This window comes from Arachis stenosperma, chromosome 9 (assembly GCF_014773155.1).
Source record: "Arachis stenosperma cultivar V10309 chromosome 9, arast.V10309.gnm1.PFL2, whole genome shotgun sequence".
NCBI lineage: Eukaryota > Viridiplantae > Streptophyta > Magnoliopsida > Fabales > Fabaceae > Arachis > Arachis stenosperma.
In genome coordinates, this window is record NC_080385.1 from 91,054,810 (window position 1) to 91,077,376 (window position 22,567).

At 37.2% G+C, this 22,567-nt stretch overlaps 1 long non-coding RNA gene across 6 annotated transcripts; it reads left to right on the forward strand.

The window, feature by feature from the left end:
- The first annotated feature begins 6,189 nt into the window (after positions 1–6,189).
- On the forward strand, positions 6,190–21,175 carry LOC130950929 (uncharacterized). Of its 6 annotated transcripts, XR_009073773.1 has the most exons (6): positions 6,192–6,627; positions 7,236–7,351; positions 7,458–7,546; positions 7,741–8,110; positions 8,185–8,290; positions 8,413–11,008. It is a non-coding gene; the product is annotated as an uncharacterized LOC130950929 (long non-coding RNA). The 6 variants fall into 6 exon arrangements; XR_009073775.1 differs by lacking the exon at positions 8,413–11,008 and adding an exon at positions 20,557–21,175 and having other exon boundaries at positions 6,190–6,627; positions 7,741–8,290; XR_009073774.1 differs by having other exon boundaries at positions 6,190–6,627; positions 7,429–7,546; positions 7,741–8,290; positions 8,413–11,010.
- Positions 21,176–22,567: the final 1,392 nt, after the last annotated feature.

The following is a 22,567-nucleotide window of genomic DNA, read 5'->3' on the forward strand; positions in this document are numbered from 1 at the left end:
AAACCGAAACCATACCTTAGCCGAATTCCCCAAGCTCCACCGGAGCACTTCCAAACCACTTATCCACAAGCTTTCAAGGCCTCAACCCTTCCAAGAACAGATTTTTCACCACCAAACCCTTTCCAAGCTTTTCAAAGTCACCAACCAAGCTCCAATATACACATATACACAACCTAAGCCACAATCATCATACCCATACACAACATCTCAAAACCCAAACATCATAAAACCACAAAATACACTAGGGTTGAGAATCTTACCATACCCAAGGTCCAAGGAGACAAGATTAACCTTCTCCTTCAAGAGAGTTGGGTCCTATAACATCAAAGAACCCAAAATCTCAACATTTCACCCATGAAACTCGAAAATAAGGGCTGAGATTCGAACAGAAAAGTGTGGCTTACCTCAAGATTGATGGTATGGGTTTTGTAGATCTCTCCGCGGTGAACGCGTGGCCGCAAACGGGGCGGCAATCGGAGCTCTAGATCAAAAGTTATGGTGGTTTGAAGATCAAGTGAGAGAAAGAACTTGAGAGAGTGTTCTTCTCCCTTTCTCTCTAATTTTCAGCATGTGAGTGTGTTTAGTGAGGAGAGAGAATGCTGAAAACTAGGGTTTTGGTCTAGTTATGTTGGGCCAAGGGCCCACTTTGGGTCCAATTGGCCCGGTTTGGCCCGTTCGGTCCAATCTTGGTCCGAATTCTATAAAATTGGTACCAAAATTCTCGTCTCAGTCTCCTCTATCACATTTAGCCATAAAAATCACATTTTAGGCTTTCTAGAATAAATTCTCATTTATGGGTTAATTAGCCGTTAATTAACCGGGTTTTACAACCACTAATGTGGGCAATGCTAGCTTGATCCAACGTTAGTGACAAATGTGAGTGTCACTAACGTTGGCATTGTTCCTCCCTTCCATGTTAGAGTTCACGTTAACTAAGTTAACGTGACTCTTAACGTGGCTAATTTGCCAACTTTTGGAGCGTTAGTGGTGTTCACGTTTACCACTAACGCTGGAGCTCTCTTTATCTCCATGTTAACTACCACGTTAACCTAGTTAACGTGGCAATTAACGTGGGCTTATGATGGCTTCACAGGCGTTATTGGTGATCACTTTTCTCATTAACGTTGCAAGCTCATCCCATTCCACGTTAGTAGTCACGTTAACTAGATTAACGTAGCTACTAACGTGGTTCTTCCAGGCTTCCTTTGTCCTGAAATCAAGCAAATAAAGTGCATCAAAACTCTAGCCCAAGTCATGAGATTATGCATCATCAATTTGTCATTCAATCTTTGCAAAATCCTTATGAAATCATGTGAAATTCACAATAGTTACTTGAATCAAGGTGTAAGTGTATTTTCATCCAAAACTTGTCTTATTCACTAAGAAAATGCATGAAACTACCCTGAAACAGTAAAGAAAAGGCCAGTGAAACTAGCCTAGATGTCCTGGCATCAGTAAAATTGTCAAAAATTATTATTTTTTGTGAAAATGATAATTCTATAATGTTTTGTAATGTTGGGAATGACCCAAAATTTTAAAAACAAAAAAATCTCACTTTTTTTTTATTTGCAAATTATCTTTAAACAAAGTTTTTTTTTTTTATAAAAATTGAGTGCCATTAAACCATTTACAAGTTTGATATTATTAAGAATAGTATCAATATAGTTAAGTTAGTAACACTCAACATTTCGATACAAGCATGCTATACTAAAAATTTGGTCGTTACCATATATGTCCCAATTGCCATTATAAAGCTTGTGTGTCCCAAAATCTATACCACACGAATTATGATATTGTTTTGTATACTTATTTCTTTTTGGTGCACTTTTTTAGATTTTTTTTATTTTAAATAAAGATAACTTTATAAATTATTAAATTATTTGATATATCTGAGTGGATATATTTAATTGAACAATTTAATAACTTATAATATTTTATGTAAAAAATTTTTTACGGGTGTATTTATATTTTTTTTATATGTATCTTCTTCTCGCTATCAATTCAAATATATAACTAGAAAGATTTATTTTGGGTGTAGATGGCTTTAATTACTAGTATTTAGTATTTACACAGCATTTCGTCAATTTTAAGACCATATATATAATAAATTAATTATTATAATAACAAAGTTTCACCTGCCTCTGGTTTCTAGGACAATAAAAATTCACCTCGGATTTTTGCGGTTTATGATTTAATTGACTCAGCAGTCACCATAAATATATTCTCATTCTATCAGATTATCCGTCATCTAAGTCTGGTCTAAGACATGGCTTGATATTTTGTTTTTTATATACATGGAAGGGGTTTTGGATGATCGACACCATCCAAATTGGAGGATTAATCAATCAATATTATTATTTTAAACTAGGGTTCGCGGTGCATGTGAAGATCAGAAATTAATTAATTAATATATTGAAAAGGAAGTATGATATGCACGGGCATAGAAAGTGGGTGTGTTTCACCCATATGTGGTAGTTCGATTTGTAGTCATATGTGAATCAAATGCTTAAATGTTAATAATCAGATTATTCGATTTATATTTTTAATTAAAAGATATTAATAAGTCAAACAGGACTCTCTAATTTGTATATTTTAGAATTTTAAAATTCAGTCTACATAAAATCGGATCATCCGATATTTTTTATAAATTTTATTATTATTCAAATTGAAACGTATGATTTATTAATTATAATTTATGAAATATATTTTTTATTTATAAAGTTTGCGAAAAATTTAAAAGGATCTATAAATTTTATTTTGTTTTAATTTTATTTTAAAAGTTTTTAAATATAGCTCTAACAACTAAATTTTCAAAAAGTTTATGACTAATCTAATAAAGATGTATGATAGTTATATTTAGTTTGTTTGTGTTAAAAATTATTCTTGGAAATACTGTTGAATTAGTCTTAATCTTTTGAAAAAATAGTTGACAGGAGTATATTAAATTCAAATAAAAAATTTTTACGATAAAATTAAAATAAAATAAATTTTAGAGATATTTTTAAAATTTTAAACAAATTTTAGAGATAAAAAATATACTTTATCATTTAAAAAATTTACATTCCATATTAAAGAAAACACGCAAGCTAATTATTCTAGTAGATAACACTATCTTCATCCATTCCTAAAAGAATTAGCTTGCGAATGAAGATCAAGCGATTAAATCAAATTACAAGATTTGGGGAGGGGGGAGTTAGGTTGAAAATGAAAATGAGTTGACTTTCAAATTCTAGTTAAAAGTCTATATACCTTATCTATAAAGCTCTGCATTCAAGTCGTTTAACAATTTAAGTCCAACCAAGACGTTATAATCTAATTCAGCTCCAGGCGATGTTATTTCTAATAACTTTTTGACTTAAAGTGCGACTATATATAACTCTTTTTTCTATGTGGATTTTCGCATTCTTTTTCAAATTTTTTTAACGTTTTCTGTATTATCTTTCTGTTTTGCGTTCTCTTCTTTCTTTGTGTTCTTTTTTTTCTCTGCATTCTTTTCATTCACGATCAATGCTCTTTGATCTAATTTAAAGATTTGGATCAAATTTTTTTAAAATTAAGCTGTAAAATTAAGTTTGAATAGGTATTTCGTTTTCGAAAACAATGAGTGATGCAAGCTCACACTATCAGTTGAACCAGGACGAATTGGAATATTATTTTGAAACGAATCAAATGAATAAGGTTAGGTTCAAACCTCGTTAACGTAGTCCGTTATTAGTATTTGATACTCCTTTAGTTGAATAATTTCATTTTTATTTGTGAAAATTGGTGTTTATGGTTAAAGCTTGAATTGGTAGGTAGCGTAGGATTTTTCAATTTTTTTTCATTGAATCTGCTTTTATTCTTAGTTTTGGCGTATTTGAAAAGACATTTTGGTTTAATTAGGAACCCTTTTGTTTTTTTTTTGTGTTTATCTATGATGTTGATGAGCAGTTTATGTCAAAGGTTGGAATGACTTTTAACAAACTTGAAGAAGTTACTGTTGCTTTTTCTTCTACTTCTTTTTTTTTCCTTATTTTTCTCTTTCATTATTGTTATTATTATCATTGTTGTCTTCTTTTTATATGTATAATAGTTCATATCCAAAATGCATCGAAATTTCTTAATGATGACGACATACAAACAAATTTAGTTTAAAACAAGTTGAGATTAAAAGTATACCTTATTTAAATTCAGAATGCACCGCAATTACTTAACACTACAAGAAAAAAGGCCTTTCGGCTGGTGCACAAAATTGCAATCACACTTTTGCAATCCGCACAACTAACCAGCAAGTGCACTGGGTCGTCCAAGTAATACCTTACGTGAGTAAGCGTCGAATCCCACGGAGATTGTTGGTTTGAAGCAAGTTATGGTTATCTTATTATTCTTAGTCAGGATGCCAACAACAGTGTTTTTCAAGTTCAATTGTAAAAGGTGAAAAGGAATAAAATAAATAATTGTTACTCAATAATGGAGAATATGTTGGAGTTTTGGAGATGCTTTGTCTTCTGAATTTCTGTAACATAATGCTTCCTCACTTTCAAAAATGCAAGGCTCCTTCCATGGCAAGCTGTATGTAGGGTGTCATAGTTGTCAATGGCTACTTCCCATCCTCTCAGTGAAAATGGTCCAAATGCTCTGTCACAGCACGGCTAATCATCTTTTGGTTCTCGATCATGTCGGAATAAGATCCATTGATCCTTTTGCGTCTGCTACGCCCAACACTCGCGAGCTTGAAGTTCGTCACAGTCATCCAATCCCAGAATCCTACTCGAAATACCACAGACAAGGTTTAGACTTTCCAGATCCTCATGAATGCCGCCAACAATTCTAGCTTATACCACGAAGATTCTAATTAAGGAATCTAAGAGATATTCATTCAATCTAATGTAGAAAGGAGGTGGTTGTCAGGCACACATTCATGGATTGAGGAAGGTGATGAGTGTCACGGATCATCACCTTCTTCATAGTGAAGCGCGAATGAACATCTTAAATAGGAACAAGCATGTTTGAATGGAAAACAGAAATAATTGCATTAATTCATCGAGACGCTGTAGAGCTCCTCACCCCCCAACAATGGAATTTAGAGACTCATGCCGTCAAAGAGTATAAAATTCAGATCTAAAAATGTCATGAGATACAAAATAAGTCTCTAAAAGTTGTTTAAATACTAAACTAGTAACCTAGGTTTACAAAAAATGAGTAAACTAAGATAATTGGTGCAGAAATCTACTTTTGGGGCCCACTTGGTATGTGCTAGGGCTGAGACTTAAGCTTCTCACGTGCCTAGGCTGTTTATGGAGTTGAACGCCAGGTTGTAACCTGTTTCTGGCGTCGAACTCCAACTTGTAACCTGTTTCTGGCACTGAACGCCAGACTGCAACATGGAACTGGCTTTGAACGCTAGTTTACGTTGTCTATCTTCGCGCAAATTATAGACTATTATATATTGCTGGAAAGTCCTGGATGTCTACTTTCCAACCCAATTCAGAGCGCGTCAATTGGACTCCTTTAGCTCCAAAAAATCCATTCCGAGTGCAGGGAGGTCAGAATCCAACAACATCAGCAGTCCTTTTTCAGCCTAAATCAGATTTTTGCTCAGCTCCCTCAATTTCAGCCAGAAAATACCTGAAATTATAGAAAAACACACAAACTCATAGTAAATTCCAGAAATATGAATTTTTCCTAAAAACTAATAAAATAATACGAAAAACTAACTAAAACACACTAAAATCTACATGAAATTACCCCCCAAAAAGCGTATAAAATATCCGCTCATCATCGGCACACCTTTTTCTTGTCACGCTTTTAAAGCGTGCCCAAAAGTGGTCTATGGGTACGCTTTTGCAAGGGTGGCCACTGATTTGTGATTTGGCCACGCTTTTTTTGCTACGCTTTGAGGGAAATCGGCACGCTTTTACGAGGGTGGCCACTTATTTGAAATTTGGCCACGTTTTCTTATTGCCACGCTTGAAAAGCGTACCCATAGAGAGAAATTGGCATGCTTTTACAAGAGTGGCACTGATTTGATACTTGGCCACGCTTTTTTTGCCACGCTTGAAAAGCGTGACCAGAGAGGGAAACCGACATGCTTGAAAAGCGTGGCTATCCTATGATTAATCTGGCACCGTACAAAAACGTGTCAATAGAGTTCCCTCCCCTACTATCATAGTTTTTTAATTTTTTTTTTGAGAAACCCCTTCCCAAACTATGCCGTTTTGACTCCAATTTTCTCTCCTCCCAAAATTCCCAATCCCCCTCCCCCAAATTCCGCATTCATTCATAATCATAACCATCGAGCCCTAACCCTCATTCTCTTCACGCGTGACCATGGAGCCTTTTTCCTAACCCCATTTCCCAACCCATCCATGGAGCCTAACCCTCTCTCCTAGCCAGGCACTTTTCTCCCCTCACGCACGACGCCACCCTGACCAGCAACTGTCACCACACACCAGCCTCAGAGACACCTCGGCCCTCAGCATAACTCCTCGGTTGATGATGGATGAGTGACGACTGATCCTCAGAGATACCAGCTTCTCGGTGACTGGTGACGCTTTTCTTCTCGGTCTGGTCACCTTCTTCATCTCTGTTAGCTTCGCCACTTCTTCTCTGCTCTCTTCTTCAATCGTCCTCTTCTTCTCTTATCAGGTAAATAATTAATTATTATAATGAATTGATATTCTGATTGGAGAATAAGGATTTTGATAATCAGAACTTCTGACTTGCGGTAAAAGTGTTGATTTTGATTATTAGAACTTCTGATTAGGGATATTATTTTTTATTATCAGAACTTTTGAATATTAAGGCGGTTGATTATTGTTTTGTGTAGTATTTTTTCTGACGTTCACTATAGTCCTCATGTTATTCATTTAGTTGAATTAGTTTCTACTGTAAAGATATTTTTAGTTGCTCACTATCTAATGTTAAAGTCTTCTATCAAAAAAATATATCTGAAGTTAAGGTATTCATGTTCTAGTGTTCTAATAGATCTTGTAAATTTCACTACAATGATTATGGCACTTCAGTAAATTTGGTAAATAATTTCTCCCTCAAGTATGGTAGTAAAAGAGCATATGTATTCATGTTGCATAACTTTATTAGTTCACATGGTATTTGGAATTATTAATAGTGTTTTGTTGTTTAGCATAAAATTTGGCGTTGTTTAGGGTTTATGATTTTAGTTCATCTCTAGGTTCATAGTTTTTGCTAAATGATCTTGAAGACGTTACTTCATGACTTGCATTTAATTATTGCAGGTGGTTTACTATTTCTATTTAATTGAACGGTTTTAGGATACTTTAGAAAGAATGGGCATAATTGGAGAAAGAAAAAACATGGAAAAACCGTGAAAGAAGCTCATGAAAGATTGAAGGTAAGCTTTAAAGTTTCTTGAGTTTGGAGTTTGTGTATAATCAAGTCTTTTTATCCTCAAATAATTATATGATGCAGAGGTTGTGGCATTTTTCAATCAAATTTAGGTGGGAAGTGTTGACGTGTTGCATTGCTATTATGCCCATGGTGAAAAAAATGAAAAATTTCAGAGACGAAGCTATTAGATGCTTGAACCGTGAGTATTATCAAAATTTCTCTCTAGTATGCTTGGCAAGTAAATTCACTTTATTGAATGGGAATGATCATCTTTCTCTGTTCTCTCCTTGTTTAAGTGAATGCTCATTAGCTCAGGAGCTTGTGTTAGAAAATTTACTCGTAATTAATGAGATTGAGCTTATATTTATGCAGTAAAATTGAATGGTTTTGTAGGATTCTGGCTGAAGTTGAAAACCTTGCAAGATTCTGGTTGAAGTTGAAAACCTTGCTGCTGATTATAATGAGGCTGAGCTTATATTTAAATAATTGGCTTATTTTCTTAATTTTTCTTTTTTGTTTCCTTGGACATAAGTTGGCTTATTAGTCAAGGCAATCAAGTTTATGTATCTATCTTACTTGTATATGTTCACTTTTAGTTGCTAGAATTCCTTAGTTATTTTTCTATATTTCAGGCTTTGGCATCCTACCTCATTAAACTTCATGCAGAATGTAGTTAATGGAAACCAGAGTCCTCTTAAACTTCATCCAGAATGTAGTTAATGGAAACCAGAGTTCTGTAATAGCTGTTACCAAAGGATGCCAGGTGATTTTTTTTCAGTTGATAGTTTATTTAATGCTTTATTGTCATAATGAGTTCTTCCTTATTCCTTCCTCCAGCAAGTTGGAACATCTCACAAATGCCTTAGACCGTGAAAATTGGTCACTGGTTCAATTCCTCATGTCATCTTCTTATAGTGGATATGGAACCTCCAGCTTGCAAAAAGTAAACAATTAAACAATTCCTGGTTTTACCATTTTTGTAACTGTTGCCCTAGAATATTACATTACAATTTGCAATTCAGTGTAGCCCCACTAATGTTTAGCTCAAGAAATTATCATTTGTAGGTAAAAAAGTTTATAAATGCTCCAGAAACAATTATGTCCCCGCGTCTTCCTCGGGGAATTTTGTCCCCCATCCACATCCCGCGAGAAAAATTTCCCACAGTCGGATCCCATTCGAGGCAGCTCCCACAGGGATCCCTGCGTCTTGTAGAGTTTTGCAATCCCTAGTTCAACTCCCCAAAGGAGGCAGAGACCTATTGATGACTGGAAATTCGCACCACACAAATTCTTTCGGCAAGTGTACCGAATCGCCAAGTAATAACTCACTGTTGAGTGAGGTCGATCCCACAGGGATTGATGGATTAAGCAACTTTAATTAGGTGATTCATCTAGTCAAGCAAATATTTGATGATTTTGTGTAATTGAGTGCACAAAATGGTGATTTACAAAGAAAGTAAATGTACAGAAAGTAAATTGCTGAAGAATAAAGTGCTGAAAGTAAATTGTGAAATGTAAATGGCAGAAACTTAAATGACAAGAAAGTTAAAGAACTAAAACTTAAATGACAAGAAAGTAAAAGCAAGAATGTAAATGGCAGTGAAAGATAAATTGCATGAAATGTAAATGGGCTTTGGGTGCTGGGAATCAAAGATAAAAAGAAACTTAAAGCAATTGAAATGAAGAATAACAATGGGTGAGATTCATTAAGGATTGGAGATGTTATAATCCTTCATGAATCAATGAGTCTCAACTTCATTCTCAATCATATGAAGTAGATCTATGGCGGATTATAATTAATTGAGTTCTAATTCCTTGGCAACCCAATTTCTCTTAACACAATTAATTGCCAATTCCTTGATCTAAGTGTTCAAGAGAAGAGGTTTAGTTCAATTCTCTAATCCATAAGCCACACAAGCTCTTAGGATCTCAATTCAAACCAAGAATTTATTGATTAAAAGACTTTTGAGGGAAAAAGCTTCAAATTGAATTCTATGATCCCTCTTCCAACGCTCACATAGAGATTCAAGTAGACCTAAATTCCCTTCCGGTAGTGAATAGATCTATCATGCACAGAAATTTTTTCTTAGCTACAACAAGCGGATTGAGAAGAAGAAAATTTTCATTCATTCATTTGAATTACAATAGAGCTTCTCCCCCTAATGATGAGGGGTTTAGTTGATCATTGCTCTGGAAAACTTACGAAGAAAAAGAAAGTACATAAAAAGTAAACTAAGTAAAAAGAAGAAAGGAAAAATGATTCAGAGTTTCCTAATTCAGATCCTCTTGTGTAAGAGTTCGTCCTTTCTTCAAGTTCAAAACTTTTCCTATATATGCTACTTTTGTGATCTTCAAATGAGTCTTCAAATACTTGGATGTGGGCCCTTTGGCCTTAGTTAAAACAAGTTAGGAGTGGTCCTTTCTGAAGTTAACACTGGTGTTAGCTTACTAATGCTTTCATACTTGCATGAGTGCCCTGAAACTGGCGTTGGTACTGGCATTAACAGCATTTCTAATGCCACAATTCTCTTCCAAGCTGGCATTAGTGTGCTAACGCTGCCACTAACGCTAGCGCCTGTTGTGCGTATGCATGTTGACTCGTGCGTGCGCATCCTTGTAATTTTTATCTCTTGTGCCTGCGCATATTGCTTCGTGTGTGCACATCCTGGTGAGTTTAGCCACTTATGCGTACGCACACTGCTTCGTACGTGCGCACACTCACCAATTTTTCTCTGGTGCGTACGCACACTAGCCATATCTTCCAGCCCCAACTTCGTGCAATGATCGAAGACGATAGTGTGCTAACATTGGTAGCGTTAGCACACTAACTTTGGCACCTTCTTCCTTGGGCAATGGCGTTGGTGAGCTAACTTTGGCCACTAACGTTGCCATTCTTCTTGAGTCATGTTAGCACTGGCGTTAGTGGGCTAACTTGGCCACTAATGCCAGCTTCTTCTTCCTCCTTGGCAACGTTAGCATTGGCATTAGTGGGTTAACTTTGCCACTAATGCCAGCTTCTTCCTTGTAAAGCACGTTAGCACTGGCATTAGTGAGCTAACTTGGCCAGTAACGCCAGCACCCTCCATTATTGAGCCAGCGTTATCGCTAGCGTTAGTGAGCTAACTTTGGCCACTAATTTCAGCACCCTCCTTGGTTGAGCGTTAACTATGGCGTTAGTGTGCTAACTTAGCCACTAACGCCACAGCCTCTCTGCTTCTTCTCTACTTCTCCTCTGCTTCTCTTTGCCTATCATCAATCAAACAAGTACATCAAAGCTTTGTCATAATCACAAGATATTGCCTCATTCAATGCATCAAGTAGTTCTTGCATAAATCTCATGCAAATGATTATATTTCACTAATGTTTGATGAATCAAGGTATGCATAGATAACTCATCCAAATGCTTACTTAATGATGAAAAGTATAGAAAATGGCTTGTGAAACTAGCCAAAGATGCCTAGGCGTCACAACACCAAACTTAAATCTTGCTTGTCCCCAAGCAAGTAGTAAAATATAAGAAGAATGAATGAAAACACAAAGAGATATAAGCCCTTATTGAAATATATTCAATCTTGGTTCATGGAGTTTCATGCATGACATCTTTGAAGTTCATATTCTTATTGGTTTCCAAGTTATAGCAACCCTTTAAATACTAACTTTGCTGCTTCTATGAAACCCTTTTATTCTTTGATCCTTAGTTTGAACTTTTTGTTTTTCTTTTTCTCCTTGCTAGAGGTTTATTCTTTTTGTTGAAGCTTAGTGCTCTATGTTAAGGCAGCTCTTTATGATAAGCTTTCAGTCAACACTCTCGACCCAGTTGGTTCAAGGTGTTAGGTGTTGAAGCACCTTTTAGGACTTGCTGACTCAAACCTCTTCTCAACACATACACACCACATACACTTAACTTGCAATTTAACATTGAGACATTGATGCTCAGCACCTCTTTGGGTTGCTAAATGCCTTGTAGCAAGGTTGCCCTTGATAATGGACTTTTGGTTGATAATTTCGAGTTAGTTAACCCAAGTTATCAAGTGATGAAGCACTCCTTAGAACCTAATCATCCAAGCATATCCTTGTACAAAAGCATCACAGGTATATATCTTTAGGGTCAAGCTATTGGTGCTTAGCTTATTCATTGCTCTCTTTTTTCTTCATTCTTATTTTTCTTTTTCTTTCTTTTTGCAAGGATGTTTTAAAGGGTTTCATAGAATGCACACTGAGCCTATACTTAAGGGAACATTCTCCCCTTCCACTTTAATTGTGAAATTACTAAGTACTCAAGCATGTACCACCATATATCCTAAGACTTTATTCATTTTTCATGGACTTTGCTCTTCTTTGGTTCATAACATTTTCTTTTATTGAAGCCTAGGAAACAAAGCATACAATTCAAGCAAGATGGAGTGATATAGGTACTTAAACTAGTAAACCAAAATGAAAATAAATCTAATGCAAATGAATCATGACTAAAAGCACACTGATCAATAGGGGCATAATTGCACTTTCAATAAACACATTTAAGCTAGAGATAGTCAAGTAACAATACAACCTCTCGATGTCCACTTGTTTCCTCCAAGAGATTGAATAACTTCCAGCAATGATATTAAAAGTTGCTTGTTCCCCAAGCACTTGAGAAAAGGTTAGCATGCATGTATGTTTGTAAACTTTTGAACTTACTTTGGTGTGTGAACACCAAACTTAGTTCCTTGCCTACTTCTATATGTAGCAAATTTGAACATCATGTGCTTTTGTTAATAAAATGAACTATGAACTAAAAAGTAAACAGTTGTTAAGTAGTTCTATGATTATTTAGAGTTAGTGACTAGTCATGCTATTTGGAGGGTTGCAATGTGTTTTAATAAAATCTATGGTGGAACACCAAACTTAGCATCACACATTCAACCTTGAATTGTTCAGTTATGACCTCACTTTGGTGTGCAATCCTAAACTTAACTCATTGCAATGCAGGGAAATCTACTTAACTCTCTTATTAAAACAGCTAAAAAAAAGAAAGTTACCTCTGGTTGGGTTGCCTCCCAACAAGTTTTTCTTTAATGTCACTAGCTTCACGGTTGTCCTCTGTTAAGGAGGTTGATGATCATAGTGCCTCAATTTCTCCCCTCTCACTGTAAGATTTCTTCCATTATCCTTCTTGATGATTTCCACATGCTCAAGTGAAAGGATTTTGTTCACTGTGTAGTATCCAGAAAAGTGCGAAGATGTTTCCACTTGTTGATAGATTAGCCTCACTTTATCTCTAGGTGAGAATCCTTCAGTTGGAATTTTCTTATTCTTTCACCCTTTAGGCACCCTTTTCTTGTTGTTCTTCCCCCTTTTTGATGATTCTTCCGTCTTAGCAGCCTCAATGTCAGGACCTTTCTTATTAGTTGTCACCACTGGGGTCTTTGTTTGTAGTTCTTCTTTAGAATTTCTGACTTCTTAAACCCCTTTTCTCTTTTCGTTTACTTTCTTCTACTCCAAGGATGAGCTTATGAGTTTTAGAGGTGACTCCTTGGGCTTCTCCTTCCAGTTTGGGTCTTCATCTCAATCCTCATGCAATTTTCTTTTTCAGCAGGGTACCGTATTGCTTTGAAAACATTGAGGACTATCTGTTCATCATGTACCCTTAGAACCATTTCACCTTTTTCCACATCAATAATTTCCTTTGCTGTGGCCAAAAATGATGTTCCTAGAATAACTGGGTCGCTTCCTTCCTCTTCCATGTCCAAAATTAGAAAGTTAGCAGGGAAAATCATTTTGCCAACCTTAACTAGAAGGTTCTCCACCACTCCATTGAGTATTTTGAGGGATCTATCAACAAGCTGTAGTGACATTCTCATGGGTTTGACCTCCTCTATTGACAGCTTATTCATCATAGAGAATGGCATCAAATTGATGCTTTCTCCCAGGTCACATAATGCTTTGTCAATTGGTATGTTCCCAATGGTGCATGGTATGAAAAAGCTTCCTGGATCTTTGAGTTTAGGTAGCAACCCTTTTTTGGATAACAGAACTGCTTTCTTGGGTGAGGATCACAGTTTTCTTCTCCTTTCAGCTCCTCTTTTTGGTGATGAGTTCTTTGAGAAACTTTGCATAAAGTGGCATTTATTCCAAGGCTTCAGCTGGTGGAATGTTGATCTCCAATTTCTAAAAAATCTCCAAGAACTTAGGGAATTGTTGATCCTTCATTTCCTTGTGCAATCTCTGAGGGTCAGGTAGTTGAAGAACATATGGCTTCACTTCCTCTTTCTTATCTTGTGTTTGTGACTCTGAGACTTGCTTGCCTTTTGTTGGCGCCTGTGGTTCATTGTCCTTCTTGTGATTCACTGATGAGGGAAAAACGATTCCACACACAAAACTCATCGGCAAGTATACCGAGTCGCATCAAGTAGTAATTACTCACATGAGTGAGGTCGATCCCACAGGGATTGATGGATTGAGCAATTTTTTTAGGTGATTAGTTTAGTTAAACAAACAATTAATGATTTAAGTGAATTGTGATCAACAAAAGTTAAATTGTAGGAAAATAAAAGGGAGATGGGAATTGATAGAAAAGTAAAGTGAAAAAGAGTAAATTGCATGAAACTTAAAGTGCAAGAAAGTAAAAGAGCTAAAACTTAAAGCGCAAGTAATGTAAATGACTGAAACTTAGATTGCAAGAAATGAAAATGGCTGAAGCTTAAAGTGCAAGAAATCCAAATCACTGAATCTAAATTGCTGAAAAACTTAAATTGCTTGAAGAGTAAAAGGATCTGGGAGCCAGGATTCAGAATTTAACAAGAAAATATAAGGTGCAATCAATCAAAGAAGTAGAAGATGAAATGAGTTGTAGAAGATCTAAGCAGAAAGGAAAAATTGCTTGAAGAAGCAAAACAGAAGAAAACTTAACTCAATTGTGAAATCTAAAAGAGAAATTGAAGATCAAAGAGGAGCAATGAGATTAGAAAACAAATTTAGATCTTAATTTCTCCCTTGATCAAATAGAAAATAAATTGTAGAAGAAATGTAAATGAAACGGCAAATAAAACATAGATCTAATTCCTCAATTCTCAGAATTATGCAGAAGAAGAACAAAGATAAATTTTAGATCGAGAATTGAAACAGAATTTCTTCAATCTCCATCCAAAATTCAAAACAGAAAGTAGAAGTTGCCAAATCAAGAACAATCAAAAAAGAAAACTAGATCTCGATTCCAATTCCCAAATTCAAAGACAAAATGAAAACTAAAAATGAGCTAAAGGTAAAAGTGAAAGTAAAAGTGAGCAAAAAGGTCCTTTACAGATCAAACTAACTCCTATTTATACACTTTCTAATTTTGATTTTCAAAACTTGGAGTGGGCTTTTCAAGTTGGTGAAGAAGTGGATCCAAGACGGCTTTTTATTGAAAAGTGGTACAGGGGCTAGCTCCAGTGGAGCGCTCGATTAAGTGAGGTAATCGCAGCGCTCACTAGTCCCCTTGTGTGCCTTTAATTTGTCTCGTGCCAAGTTCACATAGCGCTCAGTGAGTTATTTTAACGCAGCGCCCCTTGCTTCCTCTTGTCTCCCTCTTCAATTCTTAGCTCTCCCATTTTAGCCAAGTTCCTTGTGCCACTAGTAGCGCTCAGTGAAAGGCTTCAACGTAGCACCCTTCTTTGATTGCATAAGGTCCCCATTTCGAACATTGCTGGCTTCATTTGCTAGCAATTTCCTTGTGATGTAGCGCTTTCTCTATGCCTTGTGTGCATAGTTTGAACTTTGGCTGCCCCATTCATGAGAGTGTCGCGCCTTGTTTCTTTTGATGGGAGCCCGATAAAGTTAAACAAGTTAACAAAGCGCTCCATGTTTGATGCCTCCTTGTAGCGCTCAGTTACAAAACTCAACGTAGCGCCCTTGGCCTTGTGCCTTGGTGTTGGGCGCTTGGTGTTGGCTCTCCTTGCTAGCGCTCAATTAAAGAGCGCTGCGCTCGATTAGAGAGCGCTATGCTTGGTTCCTTGAGTGCTACACCTTGCTTCCTTGGTTGAGTGCCACGCTTTATTTTCCTGGGTCACGCTTTTCAAAGCGTGGCCTAAGGTCAAAAGCGTGCTCTAAGATTCCTTTTTCCTTTTTTTTTTCATCATTTCTTCACCTACAAGTAATCAAAATAACCAATCAAAGCATCACCAAATTCACAAGATCTCTAATTTATTCAAAAACCAACTAATTCTAACTTAAACCTTATGATTTTGTGTCAAATAAATGATGGTTGATTGAATTGACATAACCATGCAAATCCACACCAAATTACTTACTTATAATGCAAGAAAGTGCATAAAACCTAATGAAACAAGTGAAAAATGCTTGAAAAGCTAGCATAAGATGACTTATCATCATAACACCAAACTTAAATCTTGCTTGTCCCCAAGCAAGCCTAAACATAAGAAGGAATGAAATGAAACAAAGAAGCATACATGCCCTTATTTAGCAGATAATTGAACTTGGTTCATGGGGTTTTATGCAGACAAATGTAGCTCACTTATTCTTTGGTGATAGATAAGAAATGTTTCTTTAAAGGTTCACTAGAGTTGCTGCTATAATGCCTTACTTTTGATTGTTCCCTTGCTAGCTTTTTCTTTCTTTCTTTTCCTTAGAAAGCTTATTTATTAATGAGAGCTTGGTGGCAAGTGTTGCAACAGCCTTTTGGCTCCATTTTTGCTCAACACTTCTTCACCACAGACACTTGGCCCACAATTTCTTCCTAGGAACATTGATGCTCAGCATCTCTTTGGATCACTAAATGCTTTGTAACTACGTTGCTCTTGATAGTGGACTTTTGGTTGGCAATCCCAGATTAGTTAATCCAAGTGGCCAAGTTTTAAAATACTCTTCAGAACCTAATTGTCCAAGCATATCCTAGTACAAAAATACCACAGGCATATGTCCTAAGGTCCAAGCTATCGGTGCCTAGCCTTATTGTTTGTTTCTTTGCCACTTCTTGGCTTTTCTTTTTCTTTTTCTTTCTTATTTTGCTTTATTCTCAAGGGATATTCACTAATAAAAGGTTTTATAGCAGCAACTTAATTCATACTTCAAGGACATTCTATCATGCAGCTTTTATTATTGAGCTAATCATTAAATCAAATAAGTACCACCACTAAATTCTCATTCTAATTCCTACAGCATTGGACACTCAGTTTCTGTTTCAAACATTTTTCTTTTATTGATGCAGAAGGAAACAAATCAGAATTTAAGCTAATGAATGACAAGCACAATGCAGGCTAGCATTTTTGGGTAAACATCTCCACTTGCACCTAATTGAACACCTCAGCAAGACATATAGGAATCCCCAAGTTAAAATACTTCAAAGCAACAAGGATTAAGTGTCAATAGAACCTGTTGGGAACATCTCTCAACATTTCCTTCTATCATCATTATTTCTCTCTATTGTTCCTCCTTTGGATGATGATGTAGAACCCTTTCATAGATTGAATGTTTTCCTGTATAATCCTTAAAAGTTGCTTGTTTCTCAAGCCCTTAGGCAACTGGTTAGTATGCAAGATTTGCTTGTAGGCTTTTCAACTTATTTTTGGTGTGTGAACACCAAACTTAATTCCTTACCAATGTTTCTTATACAACTAGTCACACACACACACACAGACACACACACACACACACACACACACATATATATGAAACCTTTTGCCTTTGCTAAAGGTCATAAGTTAAAAACTAGAAAACAGACAATGATTAAGTAGTTTCTCTGATTGCTTAGAGCTAGCAACTATTTATGCAGAAGGTGAAAATGTGTTTTTAAATGAGATTTTGGTGGAACAACAAACTTAGCATTCTTCATTCTCCATTAAATTGTTTTAGTGTACAACACCAAACTTAGCTCCTTGCAATACAGATAAGACTATTCAACCTTTTTATTGAAATAGCTATAAAAAGAGATTACCTCAGGTTGGGTTGTCTCCCATAAGCGCTCTTTTATTGTCACTAGCTTGACATGTTGTTTTTCACTTTCTTCTTCTTCTTCCAGTTTGTTAAGAGGAATGACCTCAAGGGAAGAGATAAACCAGATGGTGTCCCCTGTCTTGGCCTCTCCTTAGCAAGCTTTCTTTTGTTGATGGCTTGATTGAGCTTGCTTGCTGGATTAGGGGTAGGATTGGTGCTCTTGTTAGTTGCCTTCACTTCTTGGATATCAAAACTTGTGGGTGTGTGATTATTGGAGTGTTTTCTTCATCAAGAGCCTCTTGAATTGGTGGTTCTGTGAGCCCTTCCTCTATGGACTTTTCTGCCTCAATTGAGTGTGCCTTCTTTTGATTATCTTCCTCCATTCCTTCTTTATGACTTTCCATTAAGTCCTTTGGGAGGGAATTGATGACTTACATAATCTACCCTTTTTTCTTGCATAAAAAGGACCATAAATGAGGCATAATCTCATTTGATCATTTCAATTCATGCCTTAATTGATGAATATCATAGTACATTGCTTTGAAATGAGTTTGTGCTGGATTTCAGGTGGAAAAGACATAAAAAATGGGAAATAAAACAACAAAACAAGTCGGGCGTGTGAAGCAGGCGTGCCACTTGGAACAAATGCCATAAAAATGTATTGGCGTGGCACGACAGAAGCTGGGCGAGGCACGCTGGTACAACATTCCAGAGAGAAAAAATGAAGACCATCAAAGGGGCGTGGCACGCTAGAAGCAGGGCATGGCACGCCAATTCTTTACTAGAAGAACCATCACTATGGCGTGCCACTTTGTGTCAAAGGCGTGGCACGCCAGCCCCAAAGTTCACTTGGGCATGCCACTTGAGGACCAAGGCGTGGCATGCCAAGCCTATAAGACCCACAATTGAATGGGCGTGCCACTTGAGCAACAAGGCGTGGCACGCCAGTGAACAAGGATACAATGCAAAAGCTGGGCGTGCCACTTGGTATCGAAAGCGTGGCACGCTAGCTCAAGAAGTCCCACTAAGGCGTGCCACTTGAGTGATGTAGCGTGGCACGCCAGCACCTAAGGAGGCCAAATAAAGCTGGGCGTGCCACTTGGTATCGAAGGCGTGGCACGCCAGCTCAATCATCCCACTTTGGCGTGCCACTTGAACATCTAGGCGTGGCACGCCAACCTCTGGGACCATGGCAAATGAAGGGCGTGACACGTCAGTCTCATGGTGTGGCACGCTGGTAGTGTTTTCCAGAGGAGGAATTAAAGGGCCAGTGAACTTAGGCGTGCCACTTGGGAGATGAGGCGTGGCACGCCAGCAAAAAGATGAAGCAAATGAAGGGCGTGACACGCCAGTCTCATGGCATGACACGCTGGTAGTATTTTCCAGAGAGGAAGAAGAGGAGCTAATGAACTCAGGCGTGCCACTTGGATGACGAGGCGTGGCACGCCAGCAAGAGGGTGAAGCTTTAAGAAGGGCGTGGCACGCCAGACCCTGGGCTTGCCACGCGGGTACAAATTTCCATAAGCATAAAGATGAGGAAGAAGACATTGGGCGTGCCACTTTGACTTGAAGGCGTAGCATACCAGGGGTTAAACAGAGGACGGCGTGCCACTTGAATGGAGAGGCGTGGCGCGCTAAATCAGAAACAGAAGGGGCGTGACACGCCAGAGAAGCGCCAGTCACACGCCAGCTGGAAGATCATGTTTGTTGAGTTTCTCTTCCTTCCAAATTCTAATTTTCTTTTAACTTTTGTAGTTTTTCTTTATTTTCTAGATCTAGGAGTAGCATAAATACCCTTGGAAGTATTGGAAAAGAGGTTAGCAAGTCACAGAGTTTAGTTTTGGATTTTACTTTTTACTTTTCACACTTCATCTCTTCCATCTTTTGTGCTTTCTCTCTAAGCTATGAGTAGCTAAATTCCCTCTCATTGAGAGAGGGAGCTCTATTGTACTTGATGGATTAATGATAGTGAATTTCTTCTTCTCTTCATCTTCTCTTTGATTTGCTAGAAGGAATTTCGATTTTCATGCTTAGTGTTCAATTAACTTGGAAAAGAGATTGAATACAAAATGGGTTTCATGGGAACCTTGGAAAAGGAAACATGAAACCATGCTAGAAATCCCTTCTCACACTTGAGTAGAATCTGGGTTTTGGTGTTTTGATATGGTGACATACAATCCTCCCTCTACTTGGACCTACGATGATGTGTGGTATAATCAGGGACCAAGCATATCTCTCTTCATGAGCAATTAGACCAAGGAATTGGCTATTGATCAAGATCTGAGATATTGAGTCATCAAGGAATTGGGGCTCAATCAATCATGATTGCCAAGAGGTCAATGAGTTGCATGATTGAAGAGGATATGAGCTGGATTTAATCCAAAGAGACAATATCTCCTGATCTCAATGAATTCCCTCATTCTTATCTCTCGCATTATTTTATAGCATTATTTACATTCTGAGAAATCCCATTCCCCTTTACATTCCTGTTATTTCCATTTCTACATTTTATTACTTTTTTTTAATCCTTTGCCATTTATGTTTCTGCCATTTATAATTCTGCACTTACAACTTATTCTGTTGAGCTTGACTAATTCACTAATTGATTAAAATTGTTGAAATCTACCAATCTCTGTGGATATGATCCCACTCCACTGTGGGTTAATACTTGACGATAATTTTGGTGCGCTTGCTGGTGGACGAAATTGTGATTCCTTTGTTATTGTATTTTGTAAAATTCATTGCTCTTTCAACTATGTGTGGACACAACTCCGTTCAACTTAACCAGCAAGTGTACTGGGTCATCCAAGTAATACCTTACGTGAGTAAGGGTCGATCCCACAGAGATTGTTGGTATAAAGCAAGCTATGGTCACCTTGTAAATCTCAGTTAGGCAGATTAAATTGGTTTATGGATTTTTGAATAATTAATAATAAATAAAAAATAAAAAGGGATAGAAATACTTATGTAAATCAATAGTGGGAATTTCTGATAGGCGTGTGGAGATGCTGGAATCCTTTCGAATCTCTACTTTCTTATTGCTTTCATCCAATCCTTCTTACTCCTTTCCATGACAAGCTGTATGTAGGGCATCACGATCATCAATGGCTACTTTTAATCCTCTCGGGAAAATGGTCCTATGCGCTGTTGATGAGCGGATAATTTATACGCTTTTTGGCATTGTTTTTAGGTAGTTTTTAGTAAGTTCAAGCTACTTTTAGGGATGTTTTCATTAGTTTTTATGTTAAATTCACATTTCTGGACTTTACTATGAGTTTGTGTGTTTTTCTGTGATTTCAGGTAATTTCTGGCTAAAATTGAGGGACTTGAGCAAAACTCTGAAAAAGGCTGACAAAAGAACTGCTGATGCTGTTGGAATCTGACCTCCCTGCACTCAAAATGGATTTTCAAGAGCTACAGAACTCCAAATGGCGCGCCCTCAACGGTGTTGGAAAGTAGACATCCAGGGCTTTCCAGCAATATATAATAGTCCATACTTTATTCGGAAATTGACGACGTAACTTGGCGTTGAACGCCAAGTACATGCTGCTGTCTGGAGTTAAACGCCAGAAAAACGTCATGATCCGGAGTTGAACGCCCAAAACACATCATAACTCGGAGTTCAACTCCAAGAGAAGCCTCAGCTCTTGGATTGATCAAGCTCAGCCCAAACATACACCAAGTGGGCCCCGGAAGTGGATTTATGCATCAATTACTTACTCATGTAAACCCTAGGAGCTAGTTTATTATAAATAGAACATTTAACTATTGTATTAGACATCTCTTGACCATTCGGTTTTTTGATCACTTTGGGGGCTGGCCATTCGGCCATGCCTGAACCTTTTACTTATGTATTTTCAACGGTGGAGTTTCTGCACACCATAGATTAAGGGTGTGGAGCTCTGCTGTACCTCAAGTATTAACGCAATTCTATTTTCTTCCATTCAATTCAACTTGTTCTTATTCCAAGATATACGTTGCACTTAACTTTGATGAATGTGATGATCCGTGACACTCATCATCATTCTCACTTATGAACGCGCGTGATTGACAACCACTTCCGTTCTACCTTAGGCCGGGCGCATATCTCTTAGATTCTCCAACAGAATCTTCGTGGTATAAGCTAGATAGATGGCGGCATTTATGAGGATCCGAAAAGTCTAACCTTGTCTGTGGTATTCCGAGTAGGATTCCGGTAATGAGTGACTATGACGTGCTTCAGACTCGCAAGTGCTGGGCGTTAGTGACAGACACAAAAGAATCAAGGGATTCTATTCCAGCAGGAGCGGAAACCAACCAGTGATTAGCCGTGCGGTGACAGAGCGCGTGAGCGTAGTTTTCACTGCGAGGATGGGATGTAGCCTTCGGCCAGTGTGATGCCTCTAGACGATTAGCCATGCGAGTGACAGCGCAGAGGACCATTTTCCAGAGAGGATACAAAGTAGCCATCGTCGAACGGTGAACCCCTATACACAGCTTGCCATGGAAAGGAGTAAGAAGGATTGAGTTGAAGCAGTAGGAAAGCAGGCGTTCTCGAGCCATACAGTATCTCCATTCGCCTATCTGAAATTCCCACTATTGATTTACATAAGTATTCTATCCCTTTTATTATTTCTTTTTATTATTAATTTTCGAAACCCAAAACTGTTTAATCTGCCTAACTGAGATTTACAAGGTGACCATAGCTTGCTTCATACCAACAATCTCTGTGGGATCGACCCTTACTCACGTAAGGTATTACTTGGATGACCTAGTACACTTGCTGGTTAAGCTGAACGGAGTTGTGATCACACGTGCCAATTTCAAATTCCATACAAGTACAACTTTAAGGATCACAATTTCGTCCACCAAGTTTTTGGCGCCGTTGCCGGGGATTGTTCGAGTATGGACAACTGACGGTTCATCTTGTTGCTCAGATTAGGTAATTTTCTTTTCAAAAATATTTTTCAAAAATTTATCTTTTTATTTTTCGTATTTCAAAACTATATTTTCGAAAAAAAATTAATAAAAATCCAAAAAAAATTAGAAAATCATAAAAATAATAAAAAAAATATTTTGTGTTTCTTGTTTGAGTTTTGAGTCAATTTTTAAGTTTGGTGTCAATTGCATGCTTTAAAAATTTTTCTTGCATTTTTCGAAAATTTCATGCTTTCATAGTGTTCTTCATGATCTTCAAGTTGTTCTTGGTAAGTCTTCTTGTTTGATCTTGATGATTTCTTGTTTTGTGTCTTTTCTTGTTTTTCATGTGCATCTTTGCATTCATATTTTCCATGCATTAAAGATTTCTAAGTTTGGTGTCTTGCATGTTTTC